This window comes from Hyperolius riggenbachi, chromosome 12 (assembly GCF_040937935.1).
Source record: "Hyperolius riggenbachi isolate aHypRig1 chromosome 12, aHypRig1.pri, whole genome shotgun sequence".
Lineage (NCBI taxonomy): Eukaryota > Metazoa > Chordata > Amphibia > Anura > Hyperoliidae > Hyperolius > Hyperolius riggenbachi.
In genome coordinates this window covers 80,371,652-80,388,908 of record NC_090657.1, presented here as the reverse complement: position 1 = coordinate 80,388,908, position 17,257 = coordinate 80,371,652, and the positions used below count along the sequence as shown (strand labels likewise).

General features: G+C 44.6%; 22 non-coding genes across 22 annotated transcripts; all 22 read right to left on the bottom strand.

Moving 5' to 3' along the window:
• Positions 1 to 58: 58 nt before the first annotated feature.
• On the bottom strand, positions 59 to 140 carry TRNAL-UAG (transfer RNA leucine (anticodon UAG)). The gene has a single exon. It is a non-coding gene; the product is annotated as a tRNA-Leu (tRNA).
• Positions 141 to 563: 423 nt separating this feature from the next.
• On the bottom strand, positions 564 to 645 carry TRNAL-AAG (transfer RNA leucine (anticodon AAG)). Its single transcript has one exon. It is a non-coding gene; the product is annotated as a tRNA-Leu (tRNA).
• A 1,048-nt stretch (positions 646 to 1,693) lies between these two features.
• Positions 1,694 to 1,775, bottom strand: TRNAL-UAG (transfer RNA leucine (anticodon UAG)). Its single transcript has one exon. It is a non-coding gene; the product is annotated as a tRNA-Leu (tRNA).
• A 423-nt stretch (positions 1,776 to 2,198) lies between these two features.
• On the bottom strand, positions 2,199 to 2,280 carry TRNAL-AAG (transfer RNA leucine (anticodon AAG)). Its single transcript has one exon. It is a non-coding gene; the product is annotated as a tRNA-Leu (tRNA).
• Positions 2,281 to 3,325: 1,045 nt separating this feature from the next.
• TRNAL-UAG (transfer RNA leucine (anticodon UAG)) lies at positions 3,326 to 3,407 on the bottom strand. Its single transcript has one exon. It is a non-coding gene; the product is annotated as a tRNA-Leu (tRNA).
• Positions 3,408 to 3,830: 423 nt separating this feature from the next.
• TRNAL-AAG (transfer RNA leucine (anticodon AAG)) lies at positions 3,831 to 3,912 on the bottom strand. The gene has a single exon. It is a non-coding gene; the product is annotated as a tRNA-Leu (tRNA).
• A 1,045-nt stretch (positions 3,913 to 4,957) lies between these two features.
• On the bottom strand, positions 4,958 to 5,039 carry TRNAL-UAG (transfer RNA leucine (anticodon UAG)). Its single transcript has one exon. It is a non-coding gene; the product is annotated as a tRNA-Leu (tRNA).
• Positions 5,040 to 5,462: 423 nt separating this feature from the next.
• On the bottom strand, positions 5,463 to 5,544 carry TRNAL-AAG (transfer RNA leucine (anticodon AAG)). Its single transcript has one exon. It is a non-coding gene; the product is annotated as a tRNA-Leu (tRNA).
• Positions 5,545 to 6,589: 1,045 nt separating this feature from the next.
• TRNAL-UAG (transfer RNA leucine (anticodon UAG)) lies at positions 6,590 to 6,671 on the bottom strand. The gene has a single exon. It is a non-coding gene; the product is annotated as a tRNA-Leu (tRNA).
• Positions 6,672 to 7,094: 423 nt separating this feature from the next.
• Positions 7,095 to 7,176, bottom strand: TRNAL-AAG (transfer RNA leucine (anticodon AAG)). The gene has a single exon. It is a non-coding gene; the product is annotated as a tRNA-Leu (tRNA).
• A 1,045-nt stretch (positions 7,177 to 8,221) lies between these two features.
• Positions 8,222 to 8,303, bottom strand: TRNAL-UAG (transfer RNA leucine (anticodon UAG)). Its single transcript has one exon. It is a non-coding gene; the product is annotated as a tRNA-Leu (tRNA).
• A 423-nt stretch (positions 8,304 to 8,726) lies between these two features.
• TRNAL-AAG (transfer RNA leucine (anticodon AAG)) lies at positions 8,727 to 8,808 on the bottom strand. Its single transcript has one exon. It is a non-coding gene; the product is annotated as a tRNA-Leu (tRNA).
• A 1,045-nt stretch (positions 8,809 to 9,853) lies between these two features.
• Positions 9,854 to 9,935, bottom strand: TRNAL-UAG (transfer RNA leucine (anticodon UAG)). The gene has a single exon. It is a non-coding gene; the product is annotated as a tRNA-Leu (tRNA).
• Positions 9,936 to 10,358: 423 nt separating this feature from the next.
• Positions 10,359 to 10,440, bottom strand: TRNAL-AAG (transfer RNA leucine (anticodon AAG)). Its single transcript has one exon. It is a non-coding gene; the product is annotated as a tRNA-Leu (tRNA).
• A 1,045-nt stretch (positions 10,441 to 11,485) lies between these two features.
• On the bottom strand, positions 11,486 to 11,567 carry TRNAL-UAG (transfer RNA leucine (anticodon UAG)). The gene has a single exon. It is a non-coding gene; the product is annotated as a tRNA-Leu (tRNA).
• A 423-nt stretch (positions 11,568 to 11,990) lies between these two features.
• On the bottom strand, positions 11,991 to 12,072 carry TRNAL-AAG (transfer RNA leucine (anticodon AAG)). The gene has a single exon. It is a non-coding gene; the product is annotated as a tRNA-Leu (tRNA).
• Positions 12,073 to 13,117: 1,045 nt separating this feature from the next.
• On the bottom strand, positions 13,118 to 13,199 carry TRNAL-UAG (transfer RNA leucine (anticodon UAG)). The gene has a single exon. It is a non-coding gene; the product is annotated as a tRNA-Leu (tRNA).
• A 423-nt stretch (positions 13,200 to 13,622) lies between these two features.
• TRNAL-AAG (transfer RNA leucine (anticodon AAG)) lies at positions 13,623 to 13,704 on the bottom strand. The gene has a single exon. It is a non-coding gene; the product is annotated as a tRNA-Leu (tRNA).
• Positions 13,705 to 14,749: 1,045 nt separating this feature from the next.
• On the bottom strand, positions 14,750 to 14,831 carry TRNAL-UAG (transfer RNA leucine (anticodon UAG)). The gene has a single exon. It is a non-coding gene; the product is annotated as a tRNA-Leu (tRNA).
• A 423-nt stretch (positions 14,832 to 15,254) lies between these two features.
• On the bottom strand, positions 15,255 to 15,336 carry TRNAL-AAG (transfer RNA leucine (anticodon AAG)). Its single transcript has one exon. It is a non-coding gene; the product is annotated as a tRNA-Leu (tRNA).
• Positions 15,337 to 16,381: 1,045 nt separating this feature from the next.
• TRNAL-UAG (transfer RNA leucine (anticodon UAG)) lies at positions 16,382 to 16,463 on the bottom strand. The gene has a single exon. It is a non-coding gene; the product is annotated as a tRNA-Leu (tRNA).
• A 423-nt stretch (positions 16,464 to 16,886) lies between these two features.
• TRNAL-AAG (transfer RNA leucine (anticodon AAG)) lies at positions 16,887 to 16,968 on the bottom strand. The gene has a single exon. It is a non-coding gene; the product is annotated as a tRNA-Leu (tRNA).
• Positions 16,969 to 17,257: the final 289 nt, after the last annotated feature.

Genomic DNA, 17,257 nt, shown 5'->3' with positions numbered 1-17,257 from the left:
GATGAAGGGACGTAGGAGATCCACAAGAGGCCTGTGAGGCAAGATAGAAGTTGCAGACTGGCAGTGGTGGGATTTGAAGCCACGCCTCCAAAGAGACTGGAGCCTAAATCCAGCGCCTTAGACCGCTCGGCCACACTACCTTGCCGATATCGATCTTTTGTGTGCTTTTAAAATGAGGTTTGTATGAGTGGAATGTTGAGTGGTTCATTATTGTGCCATCAACAAGTAATCAACTGGGGACATGCTGCATGTATGCACCTATTCTCATTACCGCGGAAAGAGAAAACACTTGACAGTACTGGCTTTGGTTCTATGCCTCTGATGACAGCACCGAGGAAAGTGCAGGTAAAGCACTCTATGCCACAGCAGAATCAATGGATTAGTCTTCTCAAATGCTACATTTGAGAAGACTAATCCATTAATTTCTGACCAAGATAAGCTCCTCAAGTGGCCCTGATGTATAAGCTTGGACAAGTATTTGAGCAAGTGTTAAAACCAGAGGAGCTGAGGCCTTATCTTTCCTACATAGTACATCCTTGTCAAGCAAGCGAGAAGTTAAAGGCTGGCAGTGGTGGGATTTGAACCCACGCCTCCGAGGAGACTGGAGCCTTAATCCAGCGCCTTAGACCGCTCGGCCACACTACCCTGCGGATGTCTACTCTTGCGTGCTTTAAGACACGTTTTTCAAGAGTCAAAGGTTAAGCGGTTAATTACTGTGCCGTCAACAGGTTATCATCTGGGGATATGCTGCATGTTGGCAGCCATTCTCAGTTCCATAAGGAAGAACGCATAACAGTACTGACTTTTGTTCCATTGCTCTGATACCACTGAGTGCAGCACCTACTGTCCGATCGCTTTTCCCGATCGATTTTTCGATCGAAAATCAGATCGGATATGCATTAAATTATCTATCGAACCAACGATCTGCCAAAAAATCTCATGGTGTATTCCCATCATGAGACCCTGGAGGAAGCCTTAAAATAATTTTTGCATCTCAAGGAAACCGACCTTACTGGGGCAAGTGGGGAAAATGCCAGGGAACCCCTGAAAAGTCCTGAAGGAAGCTTGGGCTTCCAGGGAACCCTGGTTGAGAAAACCTGCTTTGGCCTGGCGTACAATAAAAGACATCCTCTCAAACCCCTAACTGCCCACGTAGTTAATGTATCAGCTTTTATGCAAAAGTAATGTCACCTGTCTAAAAAAATCACAATTGTCCACTTACGTACAATGTACAATGTAGCCCGTAGCACTGGAATAGCTGCTATTGCACGCATACCTAAAATGCCATTCACCTACAATTGAGAGGAAACATTTGCCTACTATTGGGTAATAGGGGCAGATCTCACATCAGTAATCTAAATGAGATCTTTGCCCTGTTTACTTTGTAGAAAGTCCTATCTGTTGCCACTGTTGCTGTCAAAAGGTCCTCCACAGCCAGGAGTTATGAGCTGTGGCACATTGTCAGAATCCAGTGGAAAAGTGCATGTAAAGGTCTTAAGCCATTTTAAGCACTTTTTTTTTCTAAACTGTATTCCTTTGTAGCGGTGAAAGAAAGTGTGGTGCTGGGTACGCCTCATTCATGTTGTTGTGCAAGCTGATGGAGGAAAAGAGAAGTATTTGAGCTTTCTTGTTGTTGATGAAGGGACGTAGGAGATCCACAAGAGGCCTGTGAGGCAAGATAGAAGTTGTAGACTGGCAGTGGTGGGATTTGAACCCACGCCTCCAAAGAGACTGGAGCCTAAATCCAGCGCCTTAGACCGCTCGGCCACACTACCTTGCCGATATCGATCTTTTGTGTGCTTTTAAAATGAGGTTTGTATGAGTGGAATGTTGAGTGGTTCATTATTGTGCCATCAACAAGTAATCAACTGGGGACATGCTGCATGTATGCACCTATTCTCATTACCGTGGAAAGAGAAAACACTTGACAGTACTGGCTTTGGTTCTATGCCTCTGATGACAGCACCTAGGAAAGTGCAGGTAAAGCACTCTATGCCACAGCAGAATCAATGGATTAGTCTTCTCAAATGTTACATTTGAGAAGACTAATCCATTAATTTCTGACCAAGATAAGCTCCTCAAGTGGCCCTGATGTATAAGCTTGGACAAGTATTTGAGCAAGTGTTAAAACCAGAGGAGCTGAGGCCTTATCTTTCCTACATAGTACATCCTTGTCAAGCAAGCGAGAAGTTAAAGGCTGGCAGTGGTGGGATTTGAACCCACGCCTCCGAGGAGACTGGAGCCTTAATCCAGCGCCTTAGACCGCTCGGCCACACTACCCTGCGGATGTCTACTCTTGCGTGCTTTAAGACACGTTTTTCAAGAGTCAAAGGTTAAGCGGTTAATTACTGTGCCGTCAACAGGTTATCATCTGGGGATATGCTGCATGTTGGCAGCCATTCTCAGTTCCATAAGGAAGAACGCATAACAGTACTGACTTTTGTTCCATTGCTCTGATACCACTGAGTGCAGCACCTACTGTCCGATCGCTTTTCCTGATCGATTTTTCGATCGAAAATCAGATCGGATATGCATTAAATTATCTATCGAACCAACTATCTGCCAAAAAATCTCATGGTGTATTCCCATCATGAGACCCTGGAGGAAGCCTTAAAATAATTTTTGCATCTCAAGGAAACCGACCTTACTGGGGCAAGTGGGGAAAATGCCAGGGAACCCCTGAAAAGTCCTGAAGGAAGCTTGGGCTTCCAGGGAACCCTGGTTGAGAAAACCTGCTTTGGCCTGGCGTACAATAAAAGACATCCTCTCAAACCCCTAACTGCCCACGTAGTTAATGTATCAGCTTTTATGCAAAAGTAATGTCACCTGTCTAAAAAAATCACAATTGTCCACTTACGTACAATGTACAATGTAGCCCGTAGCACTGGAATAGATGCTATTGCACGTATACCTAAAATGCCATTCACCTACAATTGAGAGGAAACATTTGCCTACTATTGGGTAATAGGGGCAGATCTCACCTCAGTAATCTAAATGAGATCTTTGCCCTGTTTACTTTGTAGAAAGTCCTATCTGTTGCCACTGTTGCTGTCAAAAGGTCCTCCACAGCCAGGAGTTATGAGCTGTGGCACATTGTCAGAATCCAGTGGAAAAGTGCATGTAAAGGTCTTAAGCCATTTTAAGCACTTTTTTTTTCTAAACTGTATTCCTTTGTAGCGGTGAAAGAAAGTGTGGTGCTGGGTACGCCTCATTCATGTTGTTGTGCAAGCTGATGGAGGAAAAGAGAAGTATTTGAGCTTTCTTGTTGATGAAGGGACGTAGGAGATCCACAAGAGGCCTGTGAGGCAAGATAGAAGTTGCAGACTGGCAGTGGTGGGATTTGAACCCACGCCTCCAAAGAGACTGGAGCCTAAATCCAGCGCCTTAGACCGCTCGGCCACACTACCTTGCCGATATCGATCTTTTGTGTGCTTTTAAAATGAGGTTTGTATGAGTGGAATGTTGAGTGGTTCATTATTGTGCCATCAACAAGTAATCAACTGGGGACATGCTGCATGTATGCACCTATTCTCATTACCGCGGAAAGAGAAAACACTTGACAGTACTGGCTTTGGTTCTATGCCTCTGATGACAGCACCTAGGAAAGTGCAGGTAAAGCACTCTATGCCACAGCAGAATCAATGGATTAGTCTTCTCAAATGCTACATTTGAGAAGACTAATCCATTAATTTCTGACCAAGATAAGCTCCTCAAGTGGCCCTGATGTATAAGCTTGGACAAGTATTTGAGCAAGTGTTAAAACCAGAGGAGCTGAGGCCTTATCTTTCCTACATAGTACATCCTTGTCAAGCAAGCGAGAAGTTAAAGGCTGGCAGTGGTGGGATTTGAACCCACGCCTCCGAGGAGACTGGAACCTTAATCCAGCGCCTTAGACCGCTCGGCCACACTACCCTGCGGATGTCTACTCTTGCGTGCTTTAAGACACGTTTTTCAAGAGTCAAAGGTTAAGCGGTTAATTACTGTGCCGTCAACAGGTTATCATCTGGGGATATGCTGCATGTTGGCAGCCATTCTCAGTTCCATAAGGAAGAACGCATAACAGTACTGACTTTTGTTCCATTGCTCTGATACCACTGAGTGCAGCACCTACTGTCCGATCGCTTTTCCCGATCGATTTTTCGATCGAAAATCAGATCGGATATGCATTAAATTATCTATCGAACCAACTATCTGCCAAAAAATCTCATGGTGTATTCCCATCATGAGACCCTGGAGGAAGCCTTAAAATAATTTTTGCATCTCAAGGAAACCGACCTTACTGGGGCAAGTGGGGAAAATGCCAGGGAACCCCTGAAAAGTCCTGAAGGAAGCTTGGGCTTCCAGGGAACCCTGGTTGAGAAAACCTGCTTTGGCCTGGCGTACAATAAAAGACATCCTCTCAAACCCCTAACTGCCCACGTAGTTAATGTATCAGCTTTTATGCAAAAGTAATGTCACCTGTCTAAAAAAATCACAATTGTCCACTTACGTACAATGTACAATGTAGCCCGTAGCACTGGAATAGATGCTATTGCACGTATACCTAAAATGCCATTCACCTACAATTGAGAGGAAACATTTGCCTACTATTGGGTAATAGGGGCAGATCTCACCTCAGTAATCTAAATGAGATCTTTGCCCTGTTTACTTTGTAGAAAGTCCTATCTGTTGCCACTGTTGCTGTCAAAAGGTCCTCCACAGCCAGGAGTTATGAGCTGTGGCACATTGTCAGAATCCAGTGGAAAAGTGCATGTAAAGGTCTTAAGCCATTTTAAGCACTTTTTTTTTCTAAACTGTATTCCTTTGTAGCGGTGAAAGAAAGTGTGGTGCTGGGTACGCCTCATTCATGTTGTTGTGCAAGCTGATGGAGGAAAAGAGAAGTATTTGAGCTTTCTTGTTGATGAAGGGACGTAGGAGATCCACAAGAGGCCTGTGAGGCAAGATAGAAGTTGCAGACTGGCAGTGGTGGGATTTGAACCCACGCCTCCAAAGAGACTGGAGCCTAAATCCAGCGCCTTAGACCGCTCGGCCACACTACCTTGCCGATATCGATCTTTTGTGTGCTTTTAAAATGAGGTTTGTATGAGTGGAATGTTGAGTGGTTCATTATTGTGCCATCAACAAGTAATCAACTGGGGACATGCTGCATGTATGCACCTATTCTCATTACCGCGGAAAGAGAAAACACTTGACAGTACTGGCTTTGGTTCTATGCCTCTGATGACAGCACCTAGGAAAGTGCAGGTAAAGCACTCTATGCCACAGCAGAATCAATGGATTAGTCTTCTCAAATGCTACATTTGAGAAGACTAATCCATTAATTTCTGACCAAGATAAGCTCCTCAAGTGGCCCTGATGTATAAGCTTGGACAAGTATTTGAGCAAGTGTTAAAACCAGACGAGCTGAGGCCTTATCTTTCCTACATAGTACATCCTTGTCAAGCAAGCGAGAAGTTAAAGGCTGGCAGTGGTGGGATTTGAACCCACGCCTCCGAGGAGACTGGAGCCTTAATCCAGCGCCTTAGACCGCTCGGCCACACTACCCTGCGGATGTCTACTCTTGCGTGCTTTAAGACACGTTTTTCAAGAGTCAAAGGTTAAGCGGTTAATTACTGTGCCGTCAACAGGTTATCATCTGGGGATATGCTGCCTGTTGGCAGCCATTCTCAGTTCCATAAGGAAGAACGCATAACGGTACTGACTTTTGTTCCATTGCTCTGATACCACTGAGTGCAGCACCTACTGTCCGATCGCTTTTCCCGATCGATTTTTCGATCGAAAATCAGATCGGATATGCATTAAATTATCTATCGAACCAACTATCTGCCAAAAAATCTCATGGTGTATTCCCATCATGAGACCCTGGAGGAAGCCTTAAAATAATTTTTGCATCTCAAGGAAACCGACCTTACTGGGGCAAGTGGGGAAAATGCCAGGGAACCCCTGAAAAGTCCTGAAGGAAGCTTGGGCTTCCAGGGAACCCTGGTTGAGAAAACCTGCTTTGGCCTGGCGTACAATAAAAGACATCCTCTCAAACCCCTAACTGCCCACGTAGTTAATGTATCAGCTTTTATGCAAAAGTAATGTCACCTGTCTAAAAAAATCACAATTGTCCACTTACGTACAATGTACAATGTAGCCCGTAGCACTGGAATAGCTGCTATTGCACGCATACCTAAAATGCCATTCACCTACAATTGAGAGGAAACATTTGCCTACTATTGGGTAATAGGGGCAGATCTCACCTCAGTAATCTAAATGAGATCTTTGCCCTGTTTACTTTGTAGAAAGTCCTATCTGTTGCCACTGTTGCTGTCAAAAGGTCCTCCACAGCCAGGAGTTATGAGCTGTGGCACATTGTCAGAATCCAGTGGAAAAGTGCATGTAAAGGTCTTAAGCCATTTTAAGCACTTTTTTTTTCTAAACTGTATTCCTTTGTAGCGGTGAAAGAAAGTGTGGTGCTGGGTACGCCTCATTCATGTTGTTGTGCAAGCTGATGGAGGAAAAGAGAAGTATTTGAGCTTTCTTGTTGATGAAGGGACGTAGGAGATCCAGAAGAGGCCTGTGAGGCAAGATAGAAGTTGCAGACTGGCAGTGGTGGGATTTGAACCCACGCCTCCAAAGAGACTGGAGCCTAAATCCAGCGCCTTAGACCGCTCGGCCACACTACCTTGCCGATATCGATCTTTTGTGTGCTTTTAAAATGAGGTTTGTATGAGTGGAATGTTGAGTGGTTCATTATTGTGCCATCAACAAGTAATCAACTGGGGACATGCTGCATGTATGCACCTATTCTCATTACCGCGGAAAGAGAAAACACTTGACAGTACTGGCTTTGGTTCTATGCCTCTGATGACAGCACCTAGGAAAGTGCAGGTAAAGCACTCTATGCCACAGCAGAATCAATGGATTAGTCTTCTCAAATGCTACATTTGAGAAGACTAATCCATTAATTTCTGACCAAGATAAGCTCCTCAAGTGGCCCTGATGTATAAGCTTGGACAAGTATTTGAGCAAGTGTTAAAACCAGAGGAGCTGAGGCCTTATCTTTCCTACATAGTACATCCTTGTCAAGCAAGCGAGAAGTTAAAGGCTGGCAGTGGTGGGATTTGAACCCACGCCTCCGAGGAGACTGGAGCCTTAATCCAGCGCCTTAGACCGCTCGGCCACACTACCCTGCGGATGTCTACTCTTGCGTGCTTTAAGACACGTTTTTCAAGAGTCAAAGGTTAAGCGGTTAATTACTGTGCCGTCAACAGGTTATCATCTGGGGATATGCTGCATGTTGGCAGCCATTCTCAGTTCCATAAGGAAGAACGCATAACAGTACTGACTTTTGTTCCATTGCTCTGATACCACTGAGTGCAGCACCTACTGTCCGATCGCTTTTCCCGATCGATTTTTCGATCGAAAATCAGATCGGATATGCATTAAATTATCTATCGAACCAACTATCTGCCAAAAAATCTCATGGTGTATTCCCATCATGAGACCCTGGAGGAAGCCTTAAAATAATTTTTGCATCTCAAGGAAACCGACCTTACTGGGGCAAGTGGGGAAAATGCCAGGGAACCCCTGAAAAGTCCTGAAGGAAGCTTGGGCTTCCAGGGAACCCTGGTTGAGAAAACCTGCTTTGGCCTGGCGTACAATAAAAGACATCCTCTCAAACCCCTAACTGCCCACGTAGTTAATGTATCAGCTTTTATGCAAAAGTAATGTCACCTGTCTAAAAAAATCACAATTGTCCACTTACGTACAATGTACAATGTAGCCCGTAGCACTGGAATAGATGCTATTGCACGTATACCTAAAATGCCATTCACCTACAATTGAGAGGAAACATTTGCCTACTATTGGGTAATAGGGGCAGATCTCACCTCAGTAATCTAAATGAGATCTTTGCCCTGTTTACTTTGTAGAAAGTCCTATCTGTTGCCACTGTTGCTGTCAAAAGGTCCTCCACAGCCAGGAGTTATGAGCTGTGGCACATTGTCAGAATCCAGTGGAAAAGTGCATGTAAAGGTCTTAAGCCATTTTAAGCACTTTTTTTTTCTAAACTGTATTCCTTTGTAGCGGTGAAAGAAAGTGTGGTGCTGGGTACGCCTCATTCATGTTGTTGTGCAAGCTGATGGAGGAAAAGAGAAGTATTTGAGCTTTCTTGTTGATGAAGGGACGTAGGAGATCCACAAGAGGCCTGTGAGGCAAGATAGAAGTTGCAGACTGGCAGTGGTGGGATTTGAACCCACGCCTCCAAAGAGACTGGAGCCTAAATCCAGCGCCTTAGACCGCTCGGCCACACTACCTTGCCGATATCGATCTTTTGTGTGCTTTTAAAATGAGGTTTGTATGAGTGGAATGTTGAGTGGTTCATTATTGTGCCATCAACAAGTAATCAACTGGGGACATGCTGCATGTATGCACCTATTCTCATTACCGCGGAAAGAGAAAACACTTGACAGTACTGGCTTTGGTTCTATGCCTCTGATGACAGCACCGAGGAAAGTGCAGGTAAAGCACTCTATGCCACAGCAGAATCAATGGATTAGTCTTCTCAAATGCTACATTTGAGAAGACTAATCCATTAATTTCTGACCAAGATAAGCTCCTCAAGTGGCCCTGATGTATAAGCTTGGACAAGTATTTGAGCAAGTGTTAAAACCAGAGGAGCTGAGGCCTTATCTTTCCTACATAGTACATCCTTGTCAAGCAAGCGAGAAGTTAAAGGCTGGCAGTGGTGGGATTTGAACCCACGCCTCTGAGGAGACTGGAGCCTTAATCCAGCGCCTTAGACCGCTCGGCCACACTACCCTGCGGATGTCTACTCTTGCGTGCTTTAAGACACGTTTTTCAAGAGTCAAAGGTTAAGCGGTTAATTACTGTGCCGTCAACAGGTTATCATCTGGGGATATGCTGCATGTTGGCAGCCATTCTCAGTTCCATAAGGAAGAACGCATAACAGTACTGACTTTTGTTCCATTGCTCTGATACCACTGAGTGCAGCACCTACTGTCCGATCGCTTTTCCCGATCGATTTTTCGATCGAAAATCAGATCGGATATGCATTAAATTATCTATCGAACCAACTATCTGCCAAAAAATCTCATGGTGTATTCCCATCATGAGACCCTGGAGGAAGCCTTAAAATAATTTTTGCATCTCAAGGAAACCGACCTTACTGGGGCAAGTGGGGAAAATGCCAGGGAACCCCTGAAAAGTCCTGAAGGAAGCTTGGGCTTCCAGGGAACCCTGGTTGAGAAAACCTGCTTTGGCCTGGCGTACAATAAAAGACATCCTCTCAAACCCCTAACTGCCCACGTAGTTAATGTATCAGCTTTTATGCAAAAGTAATGTCACCTGTCTAAAAAAATCACAATTGTCCACTTACGTACAATGTACAATGTAGCCCGTAGCACTGGAATAGATGCTATTGCACGTATACCTAAAATGCCATTCACCTACAATTGAGAGGAAACATTTGCCTACTATTGGGTAATAGGGGCAGATCTCACCTCAGTAATCTAAATGAGATCTTTGCCCTGTTTACTTTGTAGAAAGTCCTATCTGTTGCCACTGTTGCTGTCAAAAGGTCCTCCACAGCCAGGAGTTATGAGCTGTGGCACATTGTCAGAATCCAGTGGAAAAGTGCATGTAAAGGTCTTAAGCCATTTTAAGCACTTTTTTTTTCTAAACTGTATTCCTTTGTAGCGGTGAAAGAAAGTGTGATGCTGGGTACGCCTCATTCATGTTGTTGTGCAAGCTGATGGAGGAAAAGAGAAGTATTTGAGCTTTCTTGTTGATGAAGGGACGTAGGAGATCCACAAGAGGCCTGTGAGGCAAGATAGAAGTTGCAGACTGGCAGTGGTGGGATTTGAACCCACGCCTCCAAAGAGACTGGAGCCTAAATCCAGCGCCTTAGACCGCTCGGCCACACTACCTTGCTGATATCAATCTTTTGTGTGCTTTTAAAATGAGGTTTGTATGAGTGGAATGTTGAGTGGTTCATTATTGTGCCATCAACAAGTAATCAACTGGGGACATGCTGCATGTATGCACCTATTCTCATTACCGCGGAAAGAGAAAACACTTGACAGTACTGGCTTTGGTTCTATGCCTCTGATGACAGCACCGAGGAAAGTGCAGGTAAAGCACTCTATGCCACAGCAGAATCAATGGATTAGTCTTCTCAAATGCTACATTTGAGAAGACTAATCCATTAATTTCTGACCAAGATAAGCTCCTCAAGTGGCCCTGATGTATAAGCTTGGACAAGTATTTGAGCAAGTGTTAAAACCAGAGGAGCTGAGGCCTTATCTTTCCTACATAGTACATCCTTGTCAAGCAAGCGAGAAGTTAAAGGCTGGCAGTGGTGGGATTTGAACCCACGCCTCCGAGGAGACTGGAGCCTTAATCCAGCGCCTTAGACCGCTCGGCCACACTACCCTGCGGATGTCTACTCTTGCGTGCTTTAAGACACGTTTTTCAAGAGTCAAAGGTTAAGCGGTTAATTACTGTGCCGTCAACAGGTTATCATCTGGGGATATGCTGCATGTTGGCAGCCATTCTCAGTTCCATAAGGAAGAACGCATAACAGTACTGACTTTTGTTCCATTGCTCTGATACCACTGAGTGCAGCACCTACTGTCCGATCGCTTTTCCCGATCGATTTTTCGATCGAAAATCAGATCGGATATGCATTAAATTATCTATCGAACCAACTATCTGCCAAAAAATCTCATGGTGTATTCCCATCATGAGACCCTGGAGGAAGCCTTAAAATAATTTTTGCATCTCAAGGAAACCGACCTTACTGGGGCAAGTGGGGAAAATGCCAGGGAACCCCTGAAAAGTCCTGAAGGAAGCTTGGGCTTCCAGGGAACCCTGGTTGAGAAAACCTGCTTTGGCCTGGCGTACAATAAAAGACATCCTCTCAAACCCCTAACTGCCCACGTAGTTAATGTATCAGCTTTTATGCAAAAGTAATGTCACCTGTCTAAAAAAATCACAATTGTCCACTTACGTACAATGTACAATGTAGCCCGTAGCACTGGAATAGATGCTATTGCACGTATACCTAAAATGCCATTCACCTACAATTGAGAGGAAACATTTGCCTACTATTGGGTAATAGGGGCAGATCTCACCTCAGTAATCTAAATGAGATCTTTGCCCTGTTTACTTTGTAGAAAGTCCTATCTGTTGCCACTGTTGCTGTCAAAAGGTCCTCCACAGCCAGGAGTTATGAGCTGTGGCACATTGTCAGAATCCAGTGGAAAAGTGCATGTAAAGGTCTTAAGCCATTTTAAGCACTTTTTTTTTCTAAACTGTATTCCTTTGTAGCGGTGAAAGAAAGTGTGGTGCTGGGTACGCCTCATTCATGTTGTTGTGCAAGCTGATGGAGGAAAAGAGAAGTATTTGAGCTTTCTTGTTGATGAAGGGACGTAGAAGATCCAGAAGAGGCCTGTGAGGCAAGATAGAAGTTGCAGACTGGCAGTGGTGGGATTTGAACCCACGCCTCCAAAGACACTGGAGCCTAAATCCAGCGCCTTAGACCGCTCGGCCACACTACCTTGCCGATATCGATCTTTTGTGTGCTTTTAAAATGAGGTTTGTATGAGTGGAATGTTGAGTGGTTCATTATTGTGCCATCAACAAGTAATCAACTGGGGACATGCTGCATGTATGCACCTATTCTCATTACCGCGGAAAGAGAAAACACTTGACAGTACTGGCTTTGGTTCTATGCCTCTGATGACAGCACCGAGGAAAGTGCAGGTAAAGCACTCTATGCCACAGCAGAATCAATGGATTAGTCTTCTCAAATGCTACATTTGAGAAGACTAATCCATTAATTTCTGACCAAGATAAGCTCCTCAAGTGGCCCTGATGTATAAGCTTGGACAAGTATTTGAGCAAGTGTTAAAACCAGAGGAGCTGAGGCCTTATCTTTCCTACATAGTACATCCTTGTCAAGCAAGCGAGAAGTTAAAGGCTGGCAGTGGTGGGATTTGAACCCACACCTCCGAGGAGACTGGAGCCTTAATCCAGCGCCTTAGACCGCTCGGCCACACTACCCTGCGGATGTCTACTCTTGCGTGCTTTAAGACACGTTTTTCAAGAGTCAAAGGTTAAGCGGTTAATTACTGTGCCGTCAACAGGTTATCATCTGGGGATATGCTGCATGTTGGCAGCCATTCTCAGTTCCATAAGGAAGAACGCATAACAGTACTGACTTTTGTTCCATTGCTCTGATACCACTGAGTGCAGCACCTACTGTCCGATCGCTTTTCCCGATCGATTTTTCGATCGAAAATCAGATCGGATATGCATTAAATTATCTATCGAACCAACTATCTGCCAAAAAATCTCATGGTGTATTCCCATCATGAGACCCTGGAGGAAGCCTTAAAATAATTTTTGCATCTCAAGGAAACCGACCTTACTGGGGCAAGTGGGGAAAATGCCAGGGAACCCCTGAAAAGTCCTGAAGGAAGCTTGGGCTTCCAGGGAACCCTGGTTGAGAAAACCTGCTTTGGCCTGGCGTACAATAAAAGACATCCTCTCAAACCCCTAACTGCCCACGTAGTTAATGTATCAGCTTTTATGCAAAAGTAATGTCACCTGTCTAAAAAAATCACAATTGTCCACTTACGTACAATGTACAATGTAGCCCGTAGCACTGGAATAGATGCTATTGCACGTATACCTAAAATGCCATTCACCTACAATTGAGAGGAAACATTTGCCTACTATTGGGTAATAGGGGCAGATCTCACCTCAGTAATCTAAATGAGATCTTTGCCCTGTTTACTTTGTAGAAAGTCCTATCTGTTGCCACTGTTGCTGTCAAAAGGTCCTCCACAGCCAGGAGTTATGAGCTGTGGCACATTGTCAGAATCCAGTGGAAAAGTGCATGTAAAGGTCTTAAGCCATTTTAAGCACTTTTTTTTTCTAAACTGTATTCCTTTGTAGCGGTGAAAGAAAGTGTGGTGCTGGGTACGCCTCATTCATGTTGTTGTGCAAGCTGATGGAGGAAAAGAGAAGTATTTAAGCTTTCTTGTTGATGAAGGGACGTAGGAGATCCACAAGAGGCCTGTGAGGCAAGATAGAAGTTGCTGACTGGCAGTGGTGGGATTTGAACCCACGCCTCTAAAGAGACTGGAGCCTAAATCCAGCGCCTTAGACCGCTCGGCCACACTACCTTGCCGATATCGATCTTTTGTGTGCTTTTAAAATGAGGTTTGTATGAGTGGAATGTTGAGTGGTTCATTATTGTGCCATCAACAAGTAATCAACTGGGGACATGCTGCATGTATGCACCTATTCTCATTACCGCGGAAAGAGAAAACACTTGACAGTACTGGCTTTGGTTCTATGCCTCTGATGACAGCACCTAGGAAAGTGCAGGTAAAGCACTCTATGCCACAGCAGAATCAATGGATTAGTCTTCTCAAATGCTACATTTGAGAAGACTAATCCATTAATTTCTGACCAAGATAAGCTCCTCAAGTGGCCCTGATGTATAAGCTTGGACAAGTATTTGAGCAAGTGTTAAAACCAGAGGAGCTGAGGCCTTATCTTTCCTACATAGTACATCCTTGTCAAGCAAGCGAGAAGTTAAAGGCTGGCAGTGGTGGGATTTGAACCCACACCTCCGAGGAGACTGGAGCCTTAATCCAGCGCCTTAGACCGCTCGGCCACACTACCCTGCGGATGTCTACTCTTGCGTGCTTTAAGACACGTTTTTCAAGAGTCAAAGGTTAAGCGGTTAATTACTGTGCCGTCAACAGGTTATCATCTGGGGATATGCTGCATGTTGGCAGCCATTCTCAGTTCCATAAGGAAGAACGCATAACAGTACTGACTTTTGTTCCATTGCTCTGATACCACTGAGTGCAGCACCTACTGTCCGATCGCTTTTCCCGATCGATTTTTCGATCGAAAATCAGATCGGATATGCATTAAATTATCTATCGAACCAACTATCTGCCAAAAAATCTCATGGTGTATTCCCATCATGAGACCCTGGAGGAAGCCTTAAAATAATTTTTGCATCTCAAGGAAACCGACCTTACTGGGGCAAGTGGGGAAAATGCCAGGGAACCCCTGAAAAGTCCTGAAGGAAGCTTGGGCTTCCAGGGAACCCTGGTTGAGAAAACCTGCTTTGGCCTGGCGTACAATAAAAGACATCCTCTCAAACCCCTAACTGCCCACGTAGTTAATGTATCAGCTTTTATGCAAAAGTAATGTCACCTGTCTAAAAAAATCACAATTGTCCACTTACGTACAATGTACAATGTAGCCCGTAGCACTGGAATAGATGCTATTGCACGTATACCTAAAATGCCATTCACCTACAATTGAGAGGAAACATTTGCCTACTATTGGGTAATAGGGGCAGATCTCACCTCAGTAATCTAAATGAGATCTTTGCCCTGTTTACTTTGTAGAAAGTCCTATCTGTTGCCACTGTTGCTGTCAAAAGGTCCTCCACAGCCAGGAGTTATGAGCTGTGGCACATTGTCAGAATCCAGTGGAAAAGTGCATGTAAAGGTCTTAAGCCATTTTAAGCACTTTTTTTTTCTAAACTGTATTCCTTTGTAGCGGTGAAAGAAAGTGTGGTGCTGGGTACGCCTCATTCATGTTGTTGTGCAAGCTGATGGAGGAAAAGAGAAGTATTTGAGCTTTCTTGTTGATGAAGGGACGTAGGAGATCCAGAAGAGGCCTGTGAGGCAAGATAGAAGTTGCAGACTGGCAGTGGTGGGATTTGAACCCACGCCTCCAAAGAGACTGGAGCCTAAATCCAGCGCCTTAGACCGCTCGGCCACACTACCTTGCCGATATCGATCTTTTGTGTGCTTTTAAAATGAGGTTTGTATGAGTGGAATGTTGAGTGGTTCATTATTGTGCCATCAACAAGTAATCAACTGGGGACATGCTGCATGTATGCACCTATTCTCATTACCGCGGAAAGAGAAAACACTTGACAGTACTGGCTTTGGTTCTATGCCTCTGATGACAGCACCGAGGAAAGTGCAGGTAAAGCACTCTATGCCACAGCAGAATCAATGGATTAGTCTTCTCAAATGCTACATTTGAGAAGACTAATCCATTAATTTCTGACCAAGATAAGCTCCTCAAGTGGCCCTGATGTATAAGCTTGGACAAGTATTTGAGCAAGTGTTAAAACCAGAGGAGCTGAGGCCTTATCTTTCCTACATAGTACATCCTTGTCAAGCAAGCGAGAAGTTAAAGGCTGGCAGTGGTGGGATTTGAACCCACGCCTCCGAGGAGACTGGAGCCTTAATCCAGCGCCTTAGACCGCTCGGCCACACTACCCTGCGGATGTCTACTCTTGCGTGCTTTAAGACACGTTTTTCAAGAGTCAAAGGTTAAGCGGTTAATTACTGTGCCGTCAACAGGTTATCATCTGGGGATATGCTGCATGTTGGCAGCCATTCTCAGTTCCATAAGGAAGAACGCATAACAGTACTGACTTTTGTTCCATTGCTCTGATACCACTGAGTGCAGCACCTACTGTCCGATCGCTTTTCCCGATCGATTTTTCGATCGAAAATCAGATCGGATATGCATTAAATTATCTATCGAACCAACTATCTGCCAAAAAATCTCATGGTGTATTCCCATCATGAGACCCTGGAGGAAGCCTTAAAATAATTTTTGCATCTCAAGGAAACCGACCTTACTGGGGCAAGTGGGGAAAATGCCAGGGAACCCCTGAAAAGTCCTGAAGGAAGCTTGGGCTTCCAGGGAACCCTGGTTGAGAAAACCTGCTTTGGCCTGGCGTACAATAAAAGACATCCTCTCAAACCCCTAACTGCCCACGTAGTTAATGTATCAGCTTTTATGCAAAAGTAATGTCACCTGTCTAAAAAAATCACAATTGTCCACTTACGTACAATGTACAATGTAGCCCGTAGCACTGGAATAGATGCTATTGCACGTATACCTAAAATGCCATTCACCTACAATTGAGAGGAAACATTTGCCTACTATTGGGTAATAGGGGCAGATCTCACCTCAGTAATCTAAATGAGATCTTTGCCCTGTTTACTTTGTAGAAAGTCCTATCTGTTGCCACTGTTGCTGTCAAAAGGTCCTCCACAGCCAGGAGTTATGAGCTGTGGCACATTGTCAGAATCCAGTGGAAAAGTGCATGTAAAGGTCTTAAGCCATTTTAAGCACTTTTTTTTTCTAAACTGTATTCCTTTGTAGCGGTGAAAGAAAGTGTGGTGCTGGGTACGCCTCATTCATGTTGTTGTGCAAGCTGATGGAGGAAAAGAGAAGTATTTAAGCTTTCTTGTTGATGAAGGGACGTAGGAGATCCACAAGAGGCCTGTGAGGCAAGATAGAAGTTGCTGACTGGCAGTGGTGGGATTTGAACCCACGCCTCTAAAGAGACTGGAGCCTAAATCCAGCGCCTTAGACCGCTCGGCCACACTACCTTGCCGATATCGATCTTTTGTGTGCTTTTAAAATGAGGTTTGTATGAGTGGAATGTTGAGTGGTTCATTATTGTGCCATCAACAAGTAATCAACTGGGGACATGCTGCATGTATGCACCTATTCTCATTACCGCGGAAAGAGAAAACACTTGACAGTACTGGCTTTGGTTCTATGCCTCTGATGACAGCACCTAGGAAAGTGCAGGTAAAGCACTCTATGCCACAGCAGAATCAATGGATTAGTCTTCTCAAATGCTACATTTGAGAAGACTAATCCATTAATTTCTGACCAAGATAAGCTCCTCAAGTGGCCCTGATGTATAAGCTTGGACAAGTATTTGAGCAAGTGTTAAAACCAGAGGAGCTGAGGCCTTATCTTTCCTACATAGTACATCCTTGTCAAGCAAGCGAGAAGTTAAAGGCTGGCAGTGGTGGGATTTGAACCCACGCCTCCGAGGAGACTGGAACCTTAATCCAGCGCCTTAGACCGCTCGGCCACACTACCCTGCGGATGTCTACTCTTGCGTGCTTTAAGACACGTTTTTCAAGAGTCAAAGGTTAAGCGGTTAATTACTGTGCCGTCAACAGGTTATCATCTGGGGATATGCTGCATGTTGGCAGCCATTCTCAGTTCCATAAGGAAGAACGCATAACAGTACTGACTTTTGTTCCATTGCTCTGATACCACTGAGTGCAGCACCTACTGTCCGATCGCTTTTCCCGATCGATTTTTCGATCGAAAATCAGATCGGATATGCATTAAATTATCTATCGAACCAACTATCTGCCAAAAA